General features: G+C 40.4%; 1 protein-coding gene across 1 annotated transcript in view; it reads left to right on the top strand.

Moving 5' to 3' along the window:
- The window catches only part of TENM3 (teneurin transmembrane protein 3), a 1,583,118-nt gene that overhangs the window by 597,405 nt on the left and 974,531 nt on the right, over positions 1–11,182 (top strand). The gene's annotated exons all lie outside the window — the stretch shown is intronic.

The following is an 11,182-nucleotide window of genomic DNA, read 5'->3' on the forward strand; positions in this document are numbered from 1 at the left end:
TTACATTTGTGTTGGTTTGAGAGGTTTCCAGATAACGATTTTTTATTTCTAAACTGCGGCCGGTCATTGAAATTGTAAGCAGATGTAATGCCACCTACATTGCAGCAAAGGACCATAGCAAAATCAATGTGCTATATCTCTTCATTCACAGATCTTCATGGATTGGAGCATATAGATAATGAAGTTTATTTATTCGAGTAGACACTGCTGTCACTAAATAATGGGTCTCAAATAGGTTTTTGCTGCCAAATAGTTTGATGACATATGGCATTTTCAGATAGGTCATTATATTACTGATTGAGGAGCAGAGCAATATTTCAATAGGAAAAAAATTCTAGTAGAAGCATTCAGGCTGGGCAGCATGGAGAAGGATACTTTCTGTAATCTATCTTTAAAAATAAAACCTCTCTGGCAATCCGAGAAGTCGACCTATCTATTTTGTCTTGCATCTACAGCAAGGCACATGCTCGAAATATAGAAATTTATTTTCTTAAACAGCTAGATGCCTGCCTACATATTCCCTTCAATTCATAAAGAAATTGCATGTGAAAATGGGATACAAGCCAGCGAGCAAGTGAGCAGCTCGGAAGCTGAGTGTATATTGGTATGAAATTTGAAAACACACGTGGGTTGGCTCTAAAACACTTTTTTTCCACAAACCACAAAATGGAATTCTATTACGATCACATACTGGGTACACACAAGGAGGTATACTTGCTTCTCAGGGCTAAAGGGCATTCAACAGCTACAGGACAATACGTCCCATGATCTTTTTCACTAACAGGGGAAGGGTATTCTAGATTAGTTGTGTCGACAATTGGACGAGGAAGTCCCTATTAACATGTAAGCAATTTCTATTTTGCAAGGGGGGGAAAAAGCCGCGCCAAAGATTTGACATACGCCAGAGAGAAAAATACTCAATCTGAAAGTTACTGTTGATGCGGCTGATAAAAACATCTTGACATTTGAGTCTTTTAACTGCCAGTTTATCACAGGAGTGGCTTCAGTGATTAGTTCACTTGAAGAAGCTAACAAAGAAAGGAGTTAAAGAGAGCCAGTTCCCATTCAGATGGGCAGGAAACAAACATATACTTATAAGAAAAGTGAGCATTTCTGTGGGGAATTTTGACCACAGGGTATTTATTCAAATTCAAAAAGGACCACTGCACAGCAGAGTGGAGTGAATAACATAAATTTCATTTTTAAAGTGTAATGGCTGTGGGGCTTTTTGACCATATGCCATGAGTAATGTCAAGTATATTTTGAATTTTATAGGGCCAGTAAGTGCTTACATATAATTATCACAATTATCCATGGTTCAGGTGTCTGTACAAACAGGTGTCTCTGTTTGTGGCTCGTTGGTTCAATTGTGTATTGCCCTGGACTACTTACGGAGTTGGACATCCCTGATTCAACTTCATTATCCACCAATTAGCTTCCTGTGCTACTATGCTAAAGAAAAGATCTTATTTTACCAATACACATTTCACTTATGAAGGTGTGGAAGGTTGAATGATGACCTGCAAAGTTGTCTGCGTCCTAATCCCCAGAATCTACAAATGTTACCTTACATGGCAAAAGGTATGTAAATTAAGGATCCCGAGAAGGGAAGAGGCTCTTGGCTTATCTGGGGGGCCCACTGTAATCACAAGGGTCCTCATAAGCAGGAAGCAAGAACGTCCAAGGCAGCTCAGGTTATGCGAGAAGCAGAGACGAGAGCGATGTGGCCCTGATCCCAGGGACGCAAGCGGCCTCTGGAATGCAGAAGAGGCAGGGAACACACTCTCCCCTGAGCCCCCAGAAGCCACTAGCCTCACTGGCACCTTCTTTTGTGCCCCTTAAAGCTCATTTTGGACTTCTCACCTCCAGAACTGTAAGAGCGTACATTTGTGTTGTTTTAAGTCACTAAGCTTGTGATAATGTGTTATAGCAGCAATAAAAATCTAATACAAAGGTGGATCGAGGTAAATAAATCATCTCTCAGGGAAAAAAAAAAGCAATGACAATTCATATGAAAAGTAACAAGCACGGGATCCAGGACTGTGCACTGTGGGAGAAAAGCAGCACTCTCTAAAGCCAAACACAAGGGAGTTCAAAATTACTTTTTGTACTTACCAGTTATTTGACCTTCAGCAAGTTACTTAACCTCCAAACCTCAGTATCTGCAGCCATGAAGTGGGAATAACAATGATAGCTGTGTACGATCCTCTGCAAAAGAAACAGGCAAGCAGGTTTCTGGCACCAGCACATTACCTGAAACATCTGGCACTCAGTAAATAATGAACGAATCTGAGTCCCCTTTCCTCTCTGTTTTAAAAAATCTAAAATTATTAGATTTCTCACTCGTAGCTCCTGAATTTCTGCTTGGGGGGTAGTGAGTGCAGTGTGTTTGTGCTGTGATAGGTTTAGAATCAACAAATGTTTTTGTTGATTATGTTATTCATACAAGATCCTGCACTTCGACTTTGAAAGATAAAACTGTCCTTGGAACCCTGTCCCTAAACACTGCAGAGTATGGTCTGGCGAGAGACATATACATGTGCAATGAACAAAGTGTAGACAGAAAGAAAGTGATGTAAACACGGATCCACAGGACAGAATTGTGGCAGTGGCATTTGAAGTGGGCCTTGAAGAAGGGGCGTTATTTCCTCAAGTCAGATTTGCTTGAGGAAGTCTTGGGCTAAATGAACAGTATATGCAAAGCCAGGGACAGAGGCTGTTCAGGGAGTGGCAAGCGTTCCAGTGTGGTTGGATCTAAGGAGTGTAGGGAGATGATGTAGCGTCCCAGCTTCCCTGGCCTGGGTGACTACATGGAAATAGCAATATAGAGAGAGGCTGCTAGAGGAAAGATGAGTTATGAGGAAAGAGGGGATAGAAGAAAATGTGTCCAAATTTGGATGAGTTGATTTTGGGAGGCTGGCAGAAGTAGCATATGGAGAGATGCAGTAAGCAGCGAGAAATTTGGAGTAGGTTGAATTATTTTGACTCAAGAGATATGTCTGCCAAGCCAAGTGTCCTTCCTATAAGCATATGAATATGCACTACAGAATATTTTAGAGGCAGCAGCCTTAAAAATTGAAAGGATCACTTGACAGTCTATTTTTCTCCCCTAAGAATTGAATACCTCTCTTCCTAATTATTCTTATTTATGTATCTTGTGAACATCTCACATATATTTACTGTTACTTTTGTTATGCATACCTGGTTCAGATAGCATCCAAAAATTCATCATGTATCTCTTCTCGATTCTGGCCCACAGAAGTGGTAATTAAGACTGTATCTTTCCAACACTGGTTCCAACACTTTGGCCAAAAAGTTCTTTTGGCATAAACTTATACAAGAGTTCTGAAAGCACTTTCAAAGTAAAGAAAATGCATTTTGAGTTAACTAGGTGTGTTAGTCTATTCTCATGCTGCTAATAAAGTCATGCCCGAGACTGGGTAATTTATAAAGGAAAGAGGTTTACCGGACTCACAGTTCCACATGGCTGGGGAGGCCTCACAATCATGGTGGAAGACAAAGCATGAGCAAAAGGGCGTCTCACATGGTGGCAGCCAAGAGAGCTTGTGCAAGGGAACCCCTACGCATAAAACCATCAGATCTCATGAGGCTTATTCACTACCACAAACAGAATGGGGGAAACTGCCCATGTGATTCAATTACCTCCACCTGGCCCTGCCCTTGACACTTAGGGATTATTACAATTCAAGGTGAGATTTCAGTGGGGACACAGAGCCAAACCATAACACTAGGCCTGCAGAATACCCTGGATTTCGTTGCCATGAATATCTAGACTGTGAATTACTTGTACATTCTTCGAAAACTAGATTGAGGGTGATTAAACACAAATATTTAATGTTTAGGGCAAATATTGCCTTTTGATGATGGTTAATTTCTCTTTTCTTAAAAACCGTATCTGGCTGGAGATAACACATTTTTTTTATTTGTTTCTCCTTTCCTCTTCATTCTCGCCACTAGGAACTAAGAGGCCTAGGTCAAAATGACACAAATCTGGCCAAATATTTTGGCTCACTTAAAGTGTCCTGAAATTTTTTAGAGCTGGTGGCTTTCGTTGGGCTTTGAGATATCATAATAACTGTAACAATGCTAACTAAACTTTGTTTTCTTTTCCAATATCCCAGAGTAACACTAACTAAACTTTTTTCCTCCTAATACCTTAGAATATTTGTTGAGAATATCAGGTCATTGTTCTAAGGATGAGAAAACTAACATGAATGAAATATTAGTTTTTCAATTGCTGCTTTTAACTTTAGAAAAATTTTGGCTGATAATTTATGACTTTCTGATACTACTTCAATGCTTATAAAGGAAAAATTAGTTATGCTGATTATTTATAGAGAGTTCGACCCAAAGGGTCTTTTTAAAAGATAACTTTTGTGTATGTTTTTAAAAGCATCACATTGAGAGGATTCTAGGAGACAGTGACTGGACTTCAATATTTCACTTTCTGTGCACTCTGAGTGCCAATTTCTCTGCCTTTCCTATGTCCAGTAAATGCTGCACTTGCAGACACATGAGTATCATTAATATTTTGGGCTCTGGAGGACAGCTGAGCTGGGGTCTTTGTCCAGAGTGGTCACATGAGAAGTTGGATACCACCCTGAGCATTCACTGAGCATAGATCAGAATTTCAGGGATGTAGAGAAATTTGGTTCACCCATGATCAGAGTCACGGTATACAAATGGCTGAAGAAAGAGTCTTCCTGGCCCCAACAACCCAAGGAGAAGTCCTCTACTAGGACTAAAACGCCTGTCTCCCGGGGAAAGGAGAAAGTGAATATACCTGAGTTGGGGGGACCAGCTGCCTCCTGAGGCACCCAGACAACCCACTATGGAAGAGAATGGTCTACCTTCCATCTCTTGAAGATAACCTCTTAGTTTCTCCTTCAACATGCCTTAACAAAATACCATAGACTGGGTGGCTTACAAACAACAGAAATGCATTTTTCACAGTTCTGGATGCTGGCAAGTCCAAGATCAAGGCACTGGAAGATTCTGCAACTGGTGAGGCCCTGCTTCCTCACTGACATCTCACTGTCACCTCACACAATGGAAAAGGCAAGGGATCTCTTTGGGTTCTCACTTGTAAGGGTAGCAATCCCATTCATGTTGTGTGGAGGGGTGGCACAGAGGAGTGGGGAAGAGAGTGGGAAGCCAAAGAAAATGATCAAACTCAAAGTGTCCAGGAAAGCAGAGCTCTTGGAAGAGCTAGACCACAACTCTGAGCACTTAGGAATAATATGGGCAGTTAACAATCAAGCACGGTACCCAAAGCAACAACAAACAAAGCATCAAGCATACAAGCATCGTAGGCCTTAAACAAACATCTCCAATAGGTTGTTCGAAGAAGAGAAAGGCAGTGTTGAAATCTAAATTAGTGGACTTAAATAAAGGTGGTTTTTATCTTAAACCCAGATCCAGCATACACAAATGAAAACATGAAGAAAAAGTTAAGAGACCAGGAAGTGAGATCCAAAAGGCCAAAATACCAGTAAGGGGTAGTCCAGAAATGAAATGAATTTCAATGTAAGAAGAAAATATTAACCACATTTGCAATGAAACCTGTAATTTGAGAATGAGGACAATGACTTTCGGTGTCACCTCTGAGGGAGGGGAGTGCAGATAAGAAAATCCAGGGAAAAAGACAAAGTATTCCTCTAAGCCTCGTCTCACAGAGGTAGAAGGAGATGAGGGAAGTAGTCAGTATCTTGTTTTCAAATAATAGTGGGTAAATATGTCTCTGAATAAGTGTTGGGAAAGGGAAAGCAACCTGCAAAGGAATAGAAAATGAGAGAACTTTCAATTAACAAGAAAAAAAATGGGAGAAGACAATAGTAGCTTAACGAAACATGAAAAACTAATGAAGAAGAAATATGTAGTGAAATATATACTACCATAAAGGAAAGCAAAGGGAACAAAGTCAAGTATTTCAATGCTTACACTAACTATGCATAAAAGAACTCATCCCATTAAAGGCTTTAGAAAGGTTAAGGAACAAAATGGAGCCTTATGCTGCTTACAGAAAAAGTATTTAAAACAACAATAAATTTGAAAATAAGGAAAAGCCAATGTGTACTAGACACATGTAAAACAAAATAAATCAACAAGGACAATACTAATGGGTATGACTAGTAGACTTTAAGATGAAGAGCATTATAAAAAGATACAATGTATTATATTATTATACAAAATTGACAAACAAAAAATAGTAGCCATAAACCAGTATGGGCGAAAATCCTTAGCAAATTTTAAACAATTAAAAATGCAGAGGGAGCTTAACAAAAACACGAACTCTGTGAGCATTTTCAATAAACCTCTTTCAAGACTGGACAGATTGGGTAGATGAAAAATAAGTAAGAGCTGGAAAATACAGTTAATAAACTTCACTGAATGGATACCTGCAGAGCCCCTCATAGGAAATAGACAGATTTTACAACACATATATTTTTAAATGTGTGTGTGTGTGTGTGCATGCAACAATTACAAAAATCCATAGTTTATTTGGGAAAGAAAAGCCTTAACACATTTTTTAAAGTAGAGATTTGACAGGTAACTTTTCCTGATCATAATCAAATGAAAATTATAAAATAATTTGCAAAGAGGTGACCTTCCCAAAACATCTAGGCCCTATTCCCATAGCAAACATTTGGGACTAGCAACATCCATAATCAGAGCAGAAGCAGAAGAGAGGGAGAGAGGAGGCACTTAATATATAAAGAACCAAAGTTTAAACATTTAGAAAGAACAAAAGTTCAAATAATACAGACCTAAGAGAGACTGGATAAAGATAAAAATTGGTGCTAATGAAATGAAAAACAAAAAGAGTAGAAAGTATAATTAAATCTGAAAAAGGCCTATAAAATAGATAAACCCCTCAAGAGCCTGATTTAGGAAAAGAGAAAAAGGAAAACATATCTATTCAAGGTTAGGAATAAAGGAAGTATAACAAGAGATGCAAATGAGATTGGTTTAAAATCATGTTAAAGAAATACAACATGCAGCTATGGCAGTCTGTGAAAGTGTAGAGGAAGCCAGTCATGGTGGCTCACACCTGTAATCCCAGCACTTTGGGAGGCCAAGGTGGGCGGATCACCTGAGGTCAGGAGTTCGAGATCAGCCTGGCCAACATGGTGAAATCCCGTCTCTACAAAAACACACACACACAAAAAAAAGCTATCTGGGCATGATGGCAGGTGCCTGTAATCCCAGCTACTTGGGAGGCTGAGGCAGAAGAATAAGAATTGCTTGAAACCTGGGAGGCAGAGGTTGCAGTAAGCCAAGGTCATGCCAGTGCACTCCAGCCTGGGCGACAGAGTGAGACTCCCTATCAAAAAAAAAAAAAAAAAAAAAGTGTAGAGGAAACAAATGATACATTCACAAAGTGAAAATGGCCTAATAGGTCCCCCTAAATGTGGGAAACTTGAATATAGAAGATACTAGAAAAATATAGAGGTTGACTAAAATACAGTCCACATCTCCTTTGAAAGTCTTGATGGTGCTGCTGTAACCAGTAGGAAGAGACCCTCCACTGATCACACAGCTGGGAGACCGAAGGCTGTCATTTTCCAAGAAATAAGCAGAGGGTGGGGGTTGCTTAGACGAAATTTTCAGGAACTCAGATTTAGAAAATCTAAATTAAAAATAAAATTGGTCTCATTAGAGCATTTTTGAATATATGTCTCACGGCCAAAAGTAAGTCTTCAGAAACATTAAAAACTGTGAAAAACAAACCTGTGAAAACCCAGCCTTTTCAGAGCTCTTGCTCAGAATAGCATGCTTTATATTGCGACTGGAATGAAAGAGCATCAATGTTCAGAGATTAAAATGTGTCTCAGTAAATGTGTTTCTCAAAACTTACGGGTAAATCAAAATTTGTTCATTCATATCCATTGATTTGCATGATCATTGCAACTTTTTTTTTTTAATTGGCAATGCCTGCTAACATTTTTGTTTCAAATTTCTCTCAGCCCCTGTGTTCATGTAGTTAATGAACTATAAAACGTTTCTACTCATAGTGGCCTCAGCAACCTGTGTCCTGTCTTCTCAATGTGGCTGATTGGTACCATCTTCAGAGCCCGCATCTGAGTGCTCCATTCTGCCCAACCCTCCACAGTCTTTGAGGAGCAGGTAAACCCCTCACAGACAACCCAACAAAAATCAAGCCTCATTCCTCTACTCATTTTCCATTTGCCACTTATCACACCTGACATTTTGCCTTTTAAAATCTTATTATTAAGAACTGGAGTCAAAGGAAAGCGTCCTACTGTCTTGACAGTCTTTAATCTACTTAGGCTCCCTGAGCCCAGTTTCCACATCTATAAAACTATCAATAATAAAGCCTGCCTTTATTCAGGTTATTATAAGGATCAAAGTTGAAAAGGAACAAAATATGTGAAACTGGTTTGCAGACTGTAAATATGACCACTATCCCTCCAACTGGCTTTCTTGAAGGCACCCACGACATTACACGTCTAAAAATGAAGTCATTATCTTCACCCATCAACTGGGTCCTTTGCTGATTTCATATCTCAGTTGATAATGCCACCCATCTACTCTATTCATCCTTGGCTCCTCTTCTCCCTCCTCTCTTCCCCATCCACTAGTCCAACAAGTCTTGTAGATTCTAAGAAATATTTTGAAAACTGAATCACTTTTATGTATCGATAATGTCATTGTTTAAGGTATAGTCTTATGCTCCCTTGGCTAGATTATTGTCGTAATTTGCCGAATACTTTCTGGGGGACGAAAGTGAAAGTGCCTAACATATATCTGGTAATATCACTAATACTCTTAATCATCCTATGAGAGACAGTTTCTCATTTTATAGATAAGTAAACTGGGGCTACAAAAGGTTAAGCATCTTGCCCAAGGTGCACGCGCAAAGTGTACGTCACAGTTGTGTTTGAACTCAGGACTCCACTCTAAATTCGTGCTCCTTTCGCTATGCCATGCTGCATCCAGAGAGTACACAGGGCTGTGGCTGCTGCCTCGTCATGAGCTCTGTAGATATTCAGTAGTTATCTAAAAGTTTAGGATTACTTTAAATTGAATATTGAGTACCTTCTACCTATGATGATTACTCTACTCCAGGGCTTCTCAACCTTGGCAATATTAACATTCAGAGCTGGATAATTCTTTATTGTGAGTGCCACAGGGAGCATTATAGGAAGTTTCCTCAGTATCACTGGTAGCTATCCATTGAATGCCAATAGCAACCTCCCTACCTTTGTGATAACCAGAAATATCTGTAGACATTGACAAATGTCCCTTGGGGAGATGACCCAAAACTGCCTCTGGTTTAGAACTACTGCCCTACTCCTAAAGGTCTCCTGGTCCTTGTAGATTCTGCTTTTTAACCCACACCTAGAGATGAAGACTCAAGGGCTGCTGTAGTTAGAATGTGTGTTCCCCAAAATTCATGTGTTGGAAACTTAATCCTCAATGTAACAGTATTGGGAGGTGTGCCCTTAGGAAAGTGATTGGGTTTCAAAGGCTCACCCTCATGAATGGCATTAGATGGGCTTATAAAAGGGTCTGATGGAGGGAGCTCAACCCTTTTTGCCTTTCTGCCTTCTTCCATATGAGGATGCAGCCTTGAAGGTGCCATCTTGGAAGCAGAGACCAAACCCTCACCAGACGCCAACCTGCTGCCATCTTGGCCTTGGCCCTCCCAGCCTCTAGAACTGTGAGAAATGAATTTTGATTGCTTGTAAATTACCCAGTCTGCTCTATCCTGTTATAGCAGCACGAACAGACTTAGACAAGGGCCAAAACTCCCTATAGGCAGGGGTTTTACGAAGTCCAGTGTTTGCAGTGGTTTGTTGCTGGTCTCTTTGGTCCTGATATCTGCTTTGGACTTTCCTTCTAGCAAATTGTCTTCCTCATTCCTTAGTTCAGATAATTTTGTCCTTGACTCAAAGACTTACTAGGGGACCCACATTGTTTTATAGTTTAGCTTAGTTGTACTATTCTTCTGGGATTGAAATATTTCATCTTGCTTTTCTCAGTCCTTCAGACATGAGTTGCGATAGTCAGTTTTGGCTGAGTATAGTCCCCAGTTATTCACTCAAATTTTATTCTAGGTGTTACCATGAAGCTATTTTGTAGATGTGAATTAAGTCCATAATTGTTAACTTTAAGTATGGGAGATTATTTTTGATAATCTGAGTGGGCCTGATTCAATCGGTTGGAAGGTGTTGAAAACAGAATTGAGGTTTCCCTGGAGAATAAATTCTGCCTGGGGACTGCAGGTTCAGCTTGTAGATGTTCCAACTTCAAACCTTCTCTTCCTGATGGCCTGCCCTACAGATTGTGGTCTTGCTTCACCAATCTACATTGCCACATACACCAGCTCCTTGCAGGAAATCTCTTTTTTGTTTTTATATTTATTTTAAGTTCTGCAGCTCATGTGCAGGATGTACAGGTTTGTTACATGGGTAAATGTGTGCCATAGTGCACGGTGCAGTAAATCTTTTTTTTTTTTTTTTTTTTTTTGAGATGGAGTTTAGCTATTGTCACCCAGGCTGGAGTGCAGTGGCGTGATCTCGATTCACTGCAACCTCTGCCTCCCAGTTTCAAGTGATTCTCCTGCCTCAGCCTCCTGAGTAGCCAGGATTACAGGTGCCCGCCACCATGCCCAGCAAATTTTTTAGTAGAGACAGAATTTCACCACTTTGGCCAGGCTAGTCTCAAAGTCCTGACCTCAGGTGATCCACTCGCCTTGGCCTCCCAAAGTGCTGAGATTACAGGCATGAGCCACTGGGCCCTGCCAGTAAATCTCTTAACACGTATCTCCTACTGGCTTGTTTCTCTGGTTGAACCTGACTAATGTGTGAGTCTTGCCCATGAAGACCGTGGCCATGGTTAGGTCCCAGCTATTTGTATTTAGAACTCCCCTTCATTGCCAACCACCTGCCTCTGGCTCTTCACTTGCCCATGAAGGTGAGCCCCGAAAGACCTCTCTGACACCAATTACCTCCCTTCCTGGCTATGCCTCTTGTCATCTACCATGAGATTCCTTCTGATGTCTGCACACCTGTGGGATTGCTTTCTGGTGCCTACACTCTGGATCTGCCCAAGCTACCTCCTCTAAATGATAGGTCTCTCCATTCTCAAGTCTTTTTGCCCCCCCATCTGCCTAGTCCCACCCAAAATGAGATCC

This window comes from Nomascus leucogenys, chromosome 7b (assembly GCF_006542625.1).
Source record: "Nomascus leucogenys isolate Asia chromosome 7b, Asia_NLE_v1, whole genome shotgun sequence".
NCBI classification, from domain to species: domain Eukaryota; kingdom Metazoa; phylum Chordata; class Mammalia; order Primates; family Hylobatidae; genus Nomascus; species Nomascus leucogenys.